This window comes from Crinia signifera, chromosome 19, assembly GCF_055691185.1.
Source record: "Crinia signifera chromosome 19, ASM5569118v1, whole genome shotgun sequence".
In the NCBI taxonomy this organism is placed as follows: Eukaryota; Metazoa; Chordata; class Amphibia; order Anura; family Myobatrachidae; genus Crinia; species Crinia signifera.
The window spans coordinates 55699350-55716130 of record NC_139226.1 but is presented as its reverse complement, the minus strand read 5'-3'; the positions used below and the strand labels follow the sequence as shown (position 1 = coordinate 55716130).

The 16781-nt window shown below is 44.1% G+C and overlaps 1 protein-coding gene and 1 long non-coding RNA gene across 5 annotated transcripts in view; one reads left to right on the top strand and one right to left on the bottom strand.

The window, feature by feature from the left end:
* Positions 1-8769, top strand: part of LOC146042564 (uncharacterized) — a 108185-nt gene extending 99416 nt beyond the window's left edge. Inside the window, exon 4 of one of the 2 annotated variants that reach the window (XR_014463920.1) lies at positions 8599-8769. This is a non-coding gene — a long non-coding RNA (uncharacterized LOC146042564). Of the gene's footprint in view, positions 1-165; positions 233-8598 lie in introns of those variants that run through there. The other variant, XR_014463921.1, reaches the window with a different exon arrangement.
* GRIN2D (glutamate ionotropic receptor NMDA type subunit 2D) overlaps positions 1-16781 on the bottom strand; it is a 762310-nt gene that overhangs the window by 297477 nt on the left and 448052 nt on the right. The gene's annotated exons all lie outside the window — the stretch shown is intronic.

The window sequence follows — 16781 nt, the reverse complement described above, 5'->3', positions numbered from 1 at the left end:
TTCTCCATCTCTGGAGTAAAGCATTTGTAAGAGAGGGCTGGAAATTAGGTTTTCCCCATAGAGGTATATACTGAGACATTTTATGATCTCGCTTCAGTTTTTTGTGGAGGAGGGTCCAATTAAGGTATGTATCTCTGAATAAAATATTTGTCTTCATTTCGTTAGGGACATCTGAGGTCGTCAAGTGTAACAAAGCCGCAGGGGAGTAAGGGAAGAAATTTGCATGATCCAAATCCAGATCAGTATATACTGATTTTTCCAGCAACCAGTCGCTAGCGTATCTGAAGAAAATAGAGGTGGAGTATGCTCTAAAGTCAGGTATACGAAGTCCCCCTTTTAGTTTAGGGAGCATCAATTTTTTCAAAGAAATCCTGGCCCTGCCGCCCTTCCAGAGGAATTTTGACATGTGGGCATTAATCAGCTGGAGGTCTTTATTTTTTAATGCAATTGGGAGCAATTGCATAAAGTAAAATATTTTAGGGAAAATGATGGGTTTTATTGCTGCGGCTCTACCAAGGAGCGAGAGAGGCAAGTTTAACCATGAATTCATCAAAGCTATAGTTTTAGTTATAGTAAGGGATATGTTAGCTTTATACAAATTGTCCGTTTTATTTGTTATGTAAATGCCTAGGTATTTAATTTGTGATTGAGCTATTTTAAATTTTGTAAAGATGGATGGTGAAATACTTTCTGGGGAATATTTACCTAGCATGAGAAGTTCTGTCTTTTCTAAATTGGCTTTATAACCTGAGATCTTACCATAATCTTGTATTATATTTACTATGAGTGGAATAGATTCAGCAGGATTCGTGACGTAAAGCAGCATATCATCTGTAAAGAGCGATTCCTTTAAGGTATGTCCATTGATTGATATGCCTTTAAAGCCCAGGGACTGCCGTAGAAGCAGGGCTAACGGCTCAATCGCTATGGCGAAAAGGAGTGGGGATAGGGGACAACCCTGTCTCGTTCCCTTGTGTAGTTTAAAGTGTTCTGAAATTTGGCCATTACATAAAATCTGTGAGACTGGGTTTGTGTATAAAAGTTTGATGTATTCAATAAAGTCTGTTGGAAAACCGAATTGTGCCATGGTGGAATGGAGATGGGACCAATGAACAAGGTCGAAGGCCTTTTCAGCGTCAATAGACATTATTACTCCCGGGGGGAAGTGCCCAGATTTATTTTGTAAGTGTTGTATTGCAGTAATTACTTTCCTGACATTTACTACTGAATATCTCCCTGAGATAAAACCCGTTTGGTCGGGATGTATAATATGTGTAATGATTGCCTTCAGCCTTTCCGTCAGAATTTTGGCCAGAATTTTGTAATCTGAATTTAATAATGAAATCGGCCTATAGGATCCTGGGAGGGAAGGGTTCTTCCCGGGTTTAGGGAGAGTCTTTATATAAGCGGAATTAAAATGATGGGGGAGGGTCTTGTTAGTCAAAATATGGTTGAAGGCCTTAACTAGTGAATCAATTATGTGAGGGTGCATGCATTTATAAAAACTGCTACCAAACCCGTCCGGGCCAGGGGCTTTCCCTCTTTTTAAAGACTTTATGACTTTGGTTACTTCGTTTTTGGTTATGGGTGCAGTTAAAGCTGCTAGGTTATGAGGAGGAAGTTTGGGGAACACAATTTTAGAGTATACGGCTTGAGCATTTTCTTCATTTGAGCTATTTTGAGAAAGAGAATTTGAAGGAGCTGCATATAGGTCAGAATAGAATCTCATCATCTCCTGAGCAAGGAATTTAGCCAAATAATTTTTATTTAATTTTGCTGTATATGATATAATATTGCCTCTCAAGACTGCCTTGGCAGTTTGCCAGAACAAGGGAGGGTCAGTGTCCGCATGCGACTGGTTGCTGGAATAGTATTCGTCCCAATCTTCCCTTAAATTAGACCTGAAGGCCTCTGATGTCAGGAGGTGGTTAGGGAATCTCCACATTGATTTAGATGATGGTTCATCATTTATCAGTATTTGGAACCACAAAAGAGAGTGGTCCGAAATAGTGATGGGTTCCATCTCTGTTGCAGTGACTCTGGGAAAAAGGTTCTCTGATAGGAGTAAATAATCAATTCTCGAGTAAGAGTGGTGGGCGGCTGAAAGACATAATTCTTTAGATGTGGGATTGAGAGCCCTCCATATATCTATTAGTTTCAATTGTGATGCAAGTTGTGGGACTCCTAATGCTGGTAGACTGGGAGGGTGTTTATTTTCTGAGGATTTATCAAGATACGCTTTTGAAATAAGATTAAAGTCTCCGCAAACTATCAAATTGGTATGCATTAGGGGGGTCAATTCTCTAAGGCCCTTATTCTGGTTGGTGCGGATATATCCGCGTGCGTTCGGGCCGCCGATGTTTTGTGTCTGCGCATGTGCAGAGGCGTCTCTGCGCATGTGCGAGCGGGGCGTACGGCCCAATCCCGCATGATATGTGAACACTCCGAACAGGGGGTGGAGAGGGGCGTGAAGGGCTATTTGTGCTCATTACCATATGCATACGCCCCGCGTTTCATGGGCGTTCCCATGCAAACGCTGGGCGTACGTATGGTAATGCGGCCGTGACGCACGTGTAGGGGGCGGACATATGACATCGCCAGATGTCAGCTGCCCGCCCAGATCCCTGCTTTTGCACGGAAAAATGTCCGTGTGGTCTGAGGTTGCGGGAGCTGGTGGAGCACTCGGTCCTGCATTCGATGGTCTGCGACCATCGAATGATGGGGGAGGTTCCCTTAGATGGAGGAGGCGTATTCCGTGTAAAATACACGTGCGGTCCGTTCGGCCAGCTTCTTACCGCGTACGGACGGAGTTGGCGATCCGTATGGAAGGCGGGGTTTCGCACGCACGGTCCTGGCCGCATAATCGGATCCGGCCGCACCGACCAGAATAAGGCCCACAGTATTTGGTGAAAAAATTGTTTTTTATATGCGTTGGGGGCATATATGTTACAGAGCGTGAATTTTGTAGAATGAATTTGGATTTGGGTTATGACATACCTGCCTTCCTGGTCTGTGGTGGTTTTCAATATTTCATGGTGAATATTACGTTTGATCAAGCAGGCTACTCCTCTTGCTTTAGAGTTAAAAGTCGAACTGGCTACTAATTTCCTTCCTAACATCTGTAGCTTTAGCATTTCAGGGGGGGTGAGGTGGGTTTCCTGAATAAAAATCAAGTCTACTTTAAGCTTGTTACAGTACACCAAAACCTTTCTTCTTTTTGCAGGGGAGTTAAACCCACATACATTAAATGAACCTACTTTTAATTGTGCCATAATGTGAACAAGGGTAAAATAGCCGCACAGTTAGTCATCTTAAATTCTAAACATCTTGCTCCAGTAATTAGAAGGGACATACTAAAAGGAAGACACACAAGGTAGGGGGTGACGAAACAAAGACAACAAATACAATACAGAAATGAACTTAATGACACGCCCAGCGTGGCAGTATTAACGAATGAGATTATAGAATCTAAACTTTCGGTCGAAATTGGGGATGTGAGCCCCTATTATCCTTGATCAATAGGTCAGACCCTATCCTGAGCAGGCTTTCACTCCTGCCCGACATACAAAGAAAGTCTGAGTCGCTATGGGCCCTAAAAGAAAAAGAGAGGGAAGGGGGTAGGCAATGGGAGGGAGGGGAGGGAGGGGAAGGAGGGGAAGGGGGGGAGCGGGGTGGAGGAGAGAGGGGGGGAGGGGGGGTGCATCTTTTTTTTTTTTTTGGTTATTTTATATCTATAAATGCTAACACTTTATGCTAAGAGACACTCTTAACCTTTAGAACATCATGCTCAAATTAGTGGGGTTCTCTATCTATAGCTGAAATCTTATAAAAATGATGAAGAATATGATTACCAAAGGAAAAATAACTGGGCAATCTCAACTATTACCCTTCTGTAACCTGCCTGTCGTGTCCTTTGCCAAAAACAAATGTCTACTTATGTTTGTCCAAAGAGAGACCTGCAGAAACAATCCAGCTTAAACAACCTTCTGGGAGGAATAGTCTGCAGTACTTAGTTAGCTGTAACTCTGTTCAGTAGAGCGACTTTAACTGTCAGTTAGACTTTTGTGGCTCATCAGAAACCCAAAATGGGGTAAATTGACATCATAGAAAATACTCAGCATATGCAAAGCTGCTCAGGTGTATCTGAGATGTCATCTTCCTTTTCCTTGTTTTTTTTTCCTTAAGGAAATCAAGTGCTTCTTCTGGGGAGCTAAAGTCATACTGAGCATCCTTAAGAAAGATTTTCATTTTCGCCGGATAGATTAGTGCAAATCTGACTTTATCTTTTATCAGTTAGTTGCAGACAGGGGAGAAGGCTTTCCTGGCTTTTGTGACTTCTGATGAAAAGTCCTGGAATAAGCGGAGGCTGTGTCCTTCCCACTTCAGGGAATTTATTTTCCTAGAGGCTTTCCACAGAATTACTTTATGTGTGTAGCTAAGACACCTAAAGATTGTGACTCAAGGGCGGGTGTCGTTTGGACGAGGGGGGGGCAAGGCAATGAACTCTTTCAATTACCATTGAGGCACATTCATCCTTAACCCCAAGCAGGAGTGGTAACGATTCACTGACAAATTTCTCCAGTGCCTGTCCCTTTAATGTTTCAGGGAGGCCCACTATCCTTAAATTACTCCGTCTGGACCTGTTTTCAATCTCCTCAAGTCTATTTGTAATAGAGTAATTTTCCTTTTCCAGATGTTTTATTTCAACTTGGGCATTAGCAAGGTTATGTGCAAGTGCGCCAATAGTGTTTTCTGCTGTGTCCACCCTGTGTGTAAGTGACTGCAGCTGTGCTGTAATCTCACTCACCGCCTTGGATAGAAGAGAGGCCATGGTGGAGGATATGGCATCCAACATATCATCATAGGTCAGTGGAAAGCCATGGAGGGCAGCGCTGTTGTCTTCATCTCCGCTACATGTGTCAGCCAGTGCCTTCTTGGATGCTGGGGAGGGTGAGGGCATCTCTCCGTCCGGCGCCATTGCTGAGGCCTGTCCTATTTTCACCTGGCGCCCGCTTTGTTGCTGGGAGCGTGGCGGCTGCGTTATTGTCCCGAGGCGGTCCATCGTTAGATGCAGGTAGGGTTAGGGGGGAAGGGGATTCGGGTCCAGAGGGTCTGGAGGCGAAAACGCAGTGTAAATTAGCTTTATATGTCGGGTCACGGAGGAGAGCTGTGAGCGCCGCGTCTCACTCCATGCACCTGGAAACCGGAAGTCTCATTCGTTGAAGTTAATCGCTCTTATATTCTAGTGGTGGAGGATAAAATAATCCTTTATATGTGGATTCCCGTGCTTTTCACTGTGAGTGTGGGTACATATTACCAATTCGTGTTATAAAGATACCTTGATGTGATTATTCAGACATCATTCATTGTGAGACTGGGCACACAAGAACAGTTCCACTTCAGTGAGAAAGCCTACCTGTATGTACTTCCATCTTTTACCAACTGACTCATAGTGGTGAAGGTCTACTAATCAACACCTGATCTCCTCCCTTTTTTATACAAAAAAAAAACACTTGGGGACCGCTAACAATTTAATGTTGTAACATTTACTACACATTGGTTTTATTTTATTATTGCTTTACATGTTCACCATCTTGAAATACTTTCAAGAGGATCCATCCGTAACCCTGTGTATACTGCCATCTCCAGGGAAGTAATTTTAAGCACTTGTTTTCTGTCTGATCATCTTTTTTGTGAAGTTAGTCGAATTCTTAAAGGGGTTAGATAAATTAATAGCTGCTTTTCAGCGCCTGTTTTTGCTTTACTTTCATCTTTCTACACATGCATGTGGCAATGGCTCAAGTGTGGATGGCAAAAAAAAGTGTGGATGAATGTGGCAAAAAAAAAAACAACAAGTGTAGTTTATCTAATGTGGGAGTGGATAAAAAAGGAAATGACATAAGAAAAAAAAGTTCTGTCAAAAAGCTATTAAAAAATATATATATAACCCCTGCAAGTCTCAACTGAAAAGCCAAAGACTATATAATATACAGTAGACAGAATTCTAGTTATCTTTATACGCCACATGGAGTATTGAAAACACACATAACCTAGGCACCATTTTAGCGATCAATATACAGGGGAGGATTAGGATGTAGTGTCCTGGAAAAATATTCTGAGATCCTCCATGTAAACTTCCATTTTACAGATGAATCAAAATTTAGAGGCCGTATATCCTTTTTGGGGGGTACTTTCAAATATTACGTGCCATCAATAATTGATATGTATGCTGATATCCGATTTTTTTTATATAAAAACAGATCCATTAGGTTTCCACCGGGCCTGGACTTAACTGATGTAGAATGCATGTAGAATGCAAATCATTCCAGAAATTATCCACAGCAACTATTGCTATCTTCAGATGGCTTAAGTCATTGTATAGCTCAGGGATGGGGAGCCTTTGGCCCTCCAGCTGTTGTTGAACTACACATCCCAGCATGCCTTGCAACAGTTTTGCTATTTGGCCATGCCAAAACTGTTATAGAATAGAATAGAATCAACTTTATTGGCCATGTATGCTTGCGCACACAATTTATTTGTGGATTACAGTGCAGCATCAAGCAGGGATGAAAGGAAAGGGGGGGAGACATTACATATATTACATAAAGACATTACAAGCATTTCATTTCTAGCTACGACTATGGTGGTCAGGTTGCCAAGTAGGGACATGTTTTTAAGCTGTTGAAATTCGGATTGCATTCGCTTTGATTGGATTGTTCAGGTGATGTTTTGACGGGGATGGACCTGAACCGTCTTCCAGATGGTAGGATGTCAAACAGGTTGTGACCGGGATTCAGCTTGTCCTTAGCGATCTTCTCAGCGCGTTTCCTTACCCTGGATGAGAACAGATCCCTTATTGCAGGGCATGCTGGGATATGTACTTCGACAACAGCTGGAGGGCCGAAGGTTCCCTATCCCTGGTATAGCCCATGGCCTATACTTTGACAGATGTACCCTGGCACTAATCAGTCACACATGTGTGGTCAGAAGACTGTATGGTATATGAAAAGGATTGAGGCTGCCACCGGGAAGTGTTTACTTACTAATGCAATCACTTTACTCTCACACATCACAGGCACCTGCTCTTTTCAGAGACCCTAGGACTCTGTCTAGGACTCAATAATTAGTAAATAAATAACCACAGTCTTTACAGGAAGGTCTGACAAAGCCCAAATGTCAGAGATTGAACCTGTTATAGTCATTGTACATATGAAGAGCAAATGGTATTATAGGAATATGAATGCTTTTGGGCTGCTTTCTAAAGTGGCTGCTACAATGTCAGATTTATCAAAAGCATTCCGTATCTTGGCCCCTGTACATAACCTGATGAGAGGTGCACTAGGCTAATCCACATGTAGCTCCATTTGTAATGCTGCTAAACACACATGTATGGGCGCTCAGGGACTCACCAGTCATACTGCCCATGTGCATGTAACAAAGGTTATACAACTGGCATGTAGGATCTGATGCTTGTGGCATATGAAGGAGACTTTTGGCTTAAGGCTGCCTGGCTGGTGCTGAAGCACAATGCACACAAGTGATATTGGCACAGCCATCCTGCAGTCTCCTAAAGAACTATACTACTCACAGTACATCGGGATGGGTGATAGCTAACAAATATGAGATCAATTAGGCCTTAATATTGTTTGTTGGTTGTCACATGCAAGGCGCTCCCCAGTCCTGGCAACCCTAGGCTGCAGCCTCATCAGCCTATTGGTTAATCAGGCACTGCCCCTTTAGCTAACACCATCTTTTTTTTTTTTTTTTCAAATATGTTTATTTGAGTTTTTCAATAATAACATTCAATGATTTATAACATAGCCTTCAGGTATAGCCAATACACTTGTACAAACATTTGGAAGTATGTCATTTGTGATTGGAACAACTGTATACATGTTAATTTCGGATATAGTAACAATCAGCTGAATTTGTTACCGTCTTAAGATACTGGGATGTACCAAATGAGGAAATGTAGAACATCAGAATAGCTATCCTGAAAGAATAATATTGATTTCAAATGATCATGCTTACATCAAAATCTATAACAATAACATGAAATATGAGTAATGGGAGGGGGGGGGGGGATGGGGGTGGATTGTCAGAGGGGAAAATAAAGAATGAGGAGGGGGGGTTCTGTCTTGTTTGGTTTTCCATTTTGTATTTGACAATACTAGTAATAGTGTTAACCTCTAGAGCAGACCATCACAGCGTCAATCTGCCATTTTTGGGGGTCAGACTGTCTCGTGCATTTCTACGTCTTGTTCTTCCGCAATGGGGTACCATTGCTTCCAGAAGCCCGATGGGCTAGCCGTGTGTAACTGAATATCATATCTATCATAACTAACGAGTCGAGTAAGATATTGTGTAAATAAGGTCAGCGAGGGAGGGTTGTTCAATAACCAGTTTTTCATGATTAGTTTTTTAGCCACAGTGACTACAATTGTTAGGAATGGAATTGCCTTTCTTTCAGGTACACTAAGTTCCCATACATCAAAATTAGCAAATAGGAGAAGGAATGGGTGTAGCTGCACCCTAGTGCCTAGAGTGGAGTTAATGTAATTCACTACTTTGTACCAAAACTTTTTTATCTTTTCACAGGACCATATATTGTGAAAGAGTCGCTGAACCAGAGGCACATTTTGGGCATCTTCCCGTCTCTTCCTCTACAAAGTGTCGTCGGTGTGCCGGAGATATATATGCACGGTGTATTATTTTAATGTGCGTCTCCTGTAAAACTGAGGAGCGCAGGATACGAAGCATTGTGTCAAAGTGTCTGAACAATATGTCTTCTGATGTTATTAAAGGGATGTCTCTAAGCCATTGTCTCCTGGTTTGTTCTTGCAGTGTGTTTGCCTTGTGTAATAAGTATAGATTATATATATAAGCTTAGTTTTAAAGTTGGGTTTGGTGAATTTCTCTAACAGGGGATATAGTTTGTTTTGTAGGGTTGGTTCCGCTAAAGGCAAGGGGGGGAGGGACGACACATAATGTAGCAACTGCATCATTGGGAAGACAGCTCGAGCATTCAGGTCAAATTGTGATTTTAGCTTTGTGAAGCTCATTAATTGTCCTCATGGGTCAAAGACCTGTGAGGTCATCTTTAGGCCTTTATTGCATATTTGTCGGAATGCCGAACTGTCTATCCCTGGGGTAAACATTGGGTTGCCTCCTGTCGGTAGCCATTTGGTATGGAGTGGGGAAATTCCCAGTATTTTGCAAGTGTGCCACCATGCGTCATAGGTGTCTTGAAAGAGTAAGTGGTGTATCAGATGTTTGGGGATTTTTGCCTTAGGTGTGTGCAGGAGTGCTCCAGGTGAGAATGGGTGAAAAAGTGCGCAGTCTAATTTATATATGGTGAAGTTACTGGTTTCCAAGAGCCAATCCATTGCATATCTGGTCAAAAGGGCCCTAGAGTATAGCATTAGGTTGGGGAATCCCAGGCCTCCCTCCGCCTTCTGCATCTGCAGTTTGGCCATCGATATTCGTGGTTTACCTGCCTTCCATCTGAATTTAGTGCATAGACTCATCAGTGTTTTGAGATCTGAACTGGCAACTTTGCAAGGCAATAATTGTAAAACATAAGTTAGCCTTGGGAGAATTATGGTTTTTATAATCTCGATCCTGCCTAAGAGGGATAGCGGGAGATCCTGCCACACCTCCATTTGTTGTTTTGCTTTCGCAATGGCAGGGGTAATATTGGCTTTGTATAATTTTTCTGGTTTGTTGGTTATCTGGACCCCTAGGTTTTTTATTTGGGATGATTGGAGCTTGATTGTCTTCAGCTCTGAAGAGGATGAGAAATCTGGTGGGGGGCCCCGCAGTGTGAGTAACTGATTTACTGACGTTAACTTTGTATCCGGAAAAAGTGCTAAAATGCTGTATTATGGCAATAGCCATAGGGATGGAATGTTCCGGATGTGAGAGAAAGAGGAGCATGTCGTCAGCAAAGAGGGATATACTCATGACCACCCCGCCCAAGCACACGCCCTGGTATAGTGGGGATTCTCTCAATGCCACTGCCAGAGGTTCCAGAGCCAGTGCGAAGAGCAGCGGGGACATGGGGCACCCCTGTCTCGTGCCGCGCAGAATTGGGAAAGGTTCTGAAATACTCCCATTACAGAGGATCCTAGAGGAGGAACCCAAATATAATAATGATAGCCAATTTACAAATGTTTCTGGAAAACCAAACTTTCTCAGGGTGTGGAAAAGGTGATCTCAGTGCACCATGTCGAAGGCCTTTTCTGCGTCTAAGAATAAAATCGCTTTGGGCATATTCGACACAGCACACTGGGAATCGCACACCACAGAGAGGACCCGTCTTATGTTAGTGACAGATTGCCTCCCCATCACAAAGCCTGTTTGGTCTGGGTGAACCAAACCTGGGATGATTACTTTGAGGCGTTCTGCTAAAATTTTGGTTAGGCGCTTGTAATCAAGATTGAGCAGGGAAATTGGCCTGTAGGAGGCTGGGTCTGAGAGGTCTCTTCCTGGTTTGGGGAGGACACGTATGTTAGCCATGTTAAATTCATTTGGGACTTTAGGGGCCTTCAGTATTGAGTTAAAAACTTTCACTAGGCATGGGGCTATCTTGTGGTTTAGTAGTTTATAGTATTCTGACGTAAAACCGTCAGGGCCCGGAGCCTTTTGAGGTTTTAGTTTAGATATGGGCTCTTGCACCTCCTGGAGCGAGATTTCTTTGATGAGATTTACGTTTTCCTCTACGGACAGTTGGGGTACCATTAAGTTATCCCAGAAGGTCTCGCTCTCAACAGTGTTCGAGTGGGGGTCTGAGTATAGGTTTTTATAGAAGTTATTTAATATGTGGGCTATTTCTTTATTTGATGTTGTTTTTGGTGTTGTCTGGTTTTTGCAGGGGGTGAATGATAGTGGGGGGTCGCTGACCCTGTAGGAGGTTTGACATTAATTTTCCTGGCTTATTGCCATATTTATGGAATCTGAATTCCTTCTTAAAGGAGTACCATGATTCCATTTTCGATATCATTTTTTCATAGTCACTTCTAGCCTGCACATAGGTGTTTTTATTGGGTATGGTAGGGGATGTTTTGAACTCTTGAAATGCTGATGTCAATTTGGATTAGGCTTCCAGGTAGTTTTTTGCATCTTTTCTTTTTTGGGAGGCCGAGATGGATATAATTTCTCCTCGTATAGTCACTTTAGAGGCATGCCAGTATAGTATAGGGTCATGATCTAGCGTTTCGCTATTATGGGAATGGTAAGAGTCCCAGGTTTTTAGTATTTTCTCTTGTCATTTGCCTGATGTCGCCAGCGCTGATGGACAACGCCAGGAAATATAAGATGATTGTTCTCTGGTTAGTCTAAGTTTAAGCCACACCACAGTGTTGTCTGATTGGGTTATTGGCTCTATGTTCACTTCTTCTATGTTAGGGAGAAGAGTGGCTGACATGATCTATTCTTGACAATTGACCAGTAGAGGCCGATAGACACGTAAATTCCTTTTCAATGGGGTTAGCCGTCCGCCATATGTCTAGTAACTGTAACTGGGCCGCAACAGCCTGGACTCCAAATTTAGGGAGCTTGGGTCTTCTAGAGTTTAGTATTTGTCTGTCTAAGATGTGGGAAGATATTAAGTTCAAGTCCCCTCCCAGAATAATTGGAGTCTCAAGGTGAGGTGTGAGTAGTGTGATTACCTTTAGAAAGAATGGCTTAGAGTACACATTTGGTGCATATATGTTCATACACATGAAAGATTGTTGTTCATATTTTAGTTGACACAGTAAATATCTACCCTCGGGGTCAGCGACCACATCTGATACCGTTATGGGCAAGTGCGATTTCACCAGCACTGCTAGGCCTCTGGCATTAGAATTGTAAGGGGCCGCTGCTGCCAGCCGCCAGCCCAGCGAGCCCAGCTTCACTGATTCTGATGCATTCAGATGTGTCTCTTGGAGGAGAGCCACATCTAGTCGCAATTTGTTAAGGTACATTATTATTTGTTTGCGCTTTCTGGGGGAGTTAATACCCCCTATGTTCCAGCTTCCCAACTTAAGAGCCATTACCGTATCTCAGAGAGATTAGCACAACATAACCCATTATGACAAGTGTCTGAGTGGGTGGAGACATCTTAATGGATCTATAGTAAGTTCGCACATGCACTGAAAGTGTGATGTAATCGAATAAATTACCAATATAGACATGTAAGGGGAGGTCAGAGGGGTAACGGGGGGTGGGGGGTGGGGAGGGGGAGAACAACAAAATACTAGTAGAATTCAACTTCCGTGGTATACCACAACAATTTTGGATATACAAAATCCAACATCAAAATGGAGAGGCCTGACTCCTAAGGTCGGCCGCCCATGCAAGTAAACTATCAAAACATCAACCGTATAACTTTTTTCTGATGTTACCATTTATCAGAGTCCAGCAAATGAAAAAAAATGTATCTGGTGAAGAGAGGGATGTATAATATTTCTGCGCAGGCCTGGGGGGGTTGAGACCCTGGCTCTAGAGGAGTATCATATATTTTGGGTAGTTTGTTACCATTACCGCCAACATTTCCTCATGTTAGAATTTCCTGGGTAAACTAGCCATACAACACGGAGGTCAGTCACATAGAAATTGGCATCTGGTCTCACATATCGTCTGGCAGCTTGTGAGGGCTTGTTTGTAGGACGCTGCAATCTGGGATCAGGAGACATTGAAGCAAGTGAGTCCCCAGAAAAGTCATAATGGTGCTGATGTGTGTCTGGCAGCTGTAATGCCCTCTATAATGGTGCTGAGGTTCGCCCATAAAGAGTGTGAGCCCTCAGTTGCAATCTGACATGTGTGGGGGTTCATGCAGGGGTATTGAGTTCCTTTAAATACGCCTCGACATCATGAACTGACGTGAAGTCTTTAAACTGTGAACCCTCAAATAGCCTCAGCCTTGCTGGGTATAGGAGAGCAAACTTTCGGCCTTCTTGTATCAGTTTGGTACACAGGGGGGAGAAGTCTTTCCTTGCTTTAGTCAACTCCGCAGAGTAATCCTGGAAAAGTAATATCTTCTGCCCTTCCCATATGATATCACGCTTTTTCCTAGATGCCGCCCAAAACAGCTCTTTATGTAAGTAATTTAAAGTTTTAAAGATCACCACACGCGGCCGTGCGCCCTCTTGTGGTCTCAGGGTGCCAAGTCTGTGGGCTCTCTCAATCACGAGATCATTGCACCTGTCTTGTATATTTAAGATGGAGGGGAGCAAGATTTTAATAAAATCGTATAGTTCTTGCCCCTTGATTGCCTCTGGGAGCCCCACTATTCTCATGTTATTCCGTCTGGACCTGTTTTCAAGGTCTTGGACCTTGTTTTGGAGTTGTTGAATAGTCTTAGTGTGGTCCTCTGTAGTTTTCTTAATCTCAAATACCTCTGCAAACGTTTAACCCACTCTCTGCTCTGTTTCCAGGACCCTTTTTTGCAGTTGCGCCAGAGGCGTAACTAGAACGATGTGGGTCCCATAGCAAAATATTGGACGGGGCCCCCCCCATTGTCACTACAATGCCCGTGGGGGGGGGGAGGGTGCCAGGGGAGGGAGGGAGAGAGAGAGAGAGCGAGGAGACTAAGACTAGGGACAGAAAGACAGGTGGAGTGAGAGTTTGGGCTCTGCTACTTTACCCCCATTACTGCTACTTTTCCCCCATTACTTACAGGTGCCACTGTGTACCTTTTAATACCCACCCCCACCCTGATACCCAGTAAATGTGCCGCTGTGTACAAGGTGTGTGTCCTCTGCACCCACAGAGTACTCACCCTGCCGGGTCTCCGCAGCACACCACAGCACATCAGCGCATAAACATCAGCAGCCGGGGGCGGGGCTAACAGCAGATCAAGCAGCAGCATAGCGTGCCGTGCAGGGACTCTCTCTCCCACAAGCCGGACAAGCAGGGGGTGCTTGCTTGCTGTCCATGGGGCCCGGGCCCCCCCAGCCGCCGGGCCCCATAGCAGCTGCACCCCCTGCACCCACGGTAGTTCCGCCACTGAGTTGCGCTAACTGTTTGTTAATCTCTGCAGTTTTTTTTCCCGCAGTGGGCTGACAGCAGCTCTCACTGCTGTGATTAGATCTCCGTATAGTACAGGAGCTGTGGGGTCTGGGCCGGGAGCTGAGAGCAGCGGGTCCCGCGTATTTGGTATGAGTGTAGGGGCAATACTGAGATGGTGCGGTGCTGCCTTTACCTGAGTGTCCTCTGTCATCTGGTCATCCTCATCAGATGCCTCAGTGCTGTGTATTGGGGATTCAATCAGAGGTGCGCTGGCGGTGTCAGGCGGCGCCATCTTGGATTTTTTCTTTCTCCTCTCCTTCTCACATGCGGCGCGGCTCTTGGTGTTGGGCATGACAGTAAGGTATCTGTCCATGCAGCGCCGGTGTTCCGCCGGCTCCTGGTGTGGTTTGCGGGTTGATGTGGAGACTTTACACCTTGTTAATGGTAAGATGGGCGGTCAATGCAGCGGAGCCAGCTCTCCTAGCTGCTGCACATGGAGCCGCCGAAACCGGAAGTAGCTAACACCATCTTAATTAGCATTAGTTATTTTAGTATATGGGCTACATATTGCATGTAATGCGCACAGTGTTTTAATTAGTGCAAAATACCTGTATGCTTATCTGAGCCAGAAGGAATATAAGCAAATCCTAAAGGTCCCTGGAGTAGGAGTATAATACAGCCATAAAGCATCTCATTCATCTCTTATTATCAGAACTTTATCCTCCTTAACTTACACCCCTGGGCTGATGCACTGCAGGTATTGCAGGGATTGCAGGAAGGGACAGTTTTTCAGTAGCCATGATGTCAATACATATCAGCAACTTTGCTTCCTGCTTGCCTTGATAATAGGTGAAGCAGGGAGAGGTGTAGTCAGGGGCATCAGAGTGACAACTGCCCACCATGAGTGTGACAACCGCCCACCAGTGTGACAGCCGCCCACCAGATGAAAAGCTCAAAAGATGTCTGATGGTGACCGTCACGGTGAAGGCGGTACCAATGCAAAAAGGTTGAAGGCCACTGCCCACCAGATGAAGAGGTAAAAAGATGCCTGGATGTCCGGACAGGCGGAAGCCAAGCATAAGAGCTTAAAGGCCACCATCCAATGGGTGAAGAAAATGCTGTGAAAGTCCCCCCATTTCTCTCACACACTTTGCAGGGGGGGGGGGAATAATACTGTACCTACTGGCAACTGGGCTAAACCATATTTTACTGCAGTAATGTACAGATTTCTATTTGGGTGGTGTGTGTTCAAGCTGAAATCTAAGTTGTAGTATAAAAATACTACATACGACAGTACTACATGAAAAGCAGCCAGTATTTTTTTTTTTGGCCTATAGTTTACATGTAGCATCCTAAAAAAAAATATCTGCACACTACTTATACATAAATATAGTCCATTATCACTATTAAATTATCCATGTTACAAACCTCAAAAGATTTTTTTACTGTGTTACAAGATGAGAATTTTTATATTTAACTGAAGACCTGACCGACAAGATAGAGGTGACTTTATTGCTATTACATAATCTTTTCAAAGAAATAATCTGCCCTGTTAGAATGTCATGCGGTTGAACCTCTGAACCATCAAATTGCTCAGATCAATAAAAATACCATCCAGCATCTACTCAATTCCTGGGCTGCTCTTGCTCCCAACTATTACTTATGTCTAATTGTATCATAAACCATTATTATATACTCTAACAGATGGACAACAACTGTGCCTGATTTCAAATGGCAAACATAGTATACAAAAGATTCTCATTGGAAGGCTGATCTCTGTTATCTAATGTTTTACCTTTTCATAAGTTAAATGCACGTATATCCCTAATTCTGCATGAATAGATGTCTGTAAATACAATACAACAGAAATTTTTATGTCCTAGTTTCTAACCATTGGGTTAGGGCAGTGGGTACTTGTGTATTATCTGGGCACACGATTTTGTTAATTGCATGCCTTAACTTAAGGCATGCAATGCGATGCGATTTCCCACGATAAAATCGCGTCAATTGGATCGCATGCAACCAAATCGCATGCGATGCGATTGACGCGATTTTCCATAGGAATCAATGTTAAATGGTCCCAAATGGTCCCTGAGACCATTAGGGTCAATGTGAAATGCCCCCCAGGCCCCCCCATTGTTTGTATGCCCCCTCATTGTTAACGCTTCGGGTTGGCGGTACGCGTCCTACGACCTTTTCATACCCCCACTATCCACGTCGGCGTGGAGTTGATATAGTGTGGCGAGCGCAGCGAGCCACCGAGCCCGAAGCGTTGCGAGCGGACGCGTAATACCAGTGAAGTAATGCACGTCCCCTCACGGGGCTCGCTGCGCTCGCCACGCTTCAGGCTCGGTGGCTCGCTGGGCTCGCCACACTTATAAAATCAACTCCACGCCGACGTGGATAGCGGGGGTATGAAAAGGTCGGAGGACGCGTAACGCCGCCATTCGCCACGCTTCGGGTTGGCGTTGATGGTGGGGTGGCGTTAACAATGAGGGGGCATACAAACAATGGGGGGCCTGGGGGACATTTCACATTGACCCTAATGGTCTCAGGGACCATTTGGGACCATTTAACATTGATTCCTATGGAAAAATCGCGTCCATCGCATCGCATGGGATTTGGTTGCATGCGATGCGATTGACGCGATTTTATCGGCTCAATGAAAAAATCGGGCGCCCAGATAATACACAAGTACCGGGCAGTGGTTCCTAAACTGTGTGCCATGGCACCCTGGGGAGCTTTGGATGGTGGTCCAGGAACAATAAAAAATTGTGACTAAAGTAATT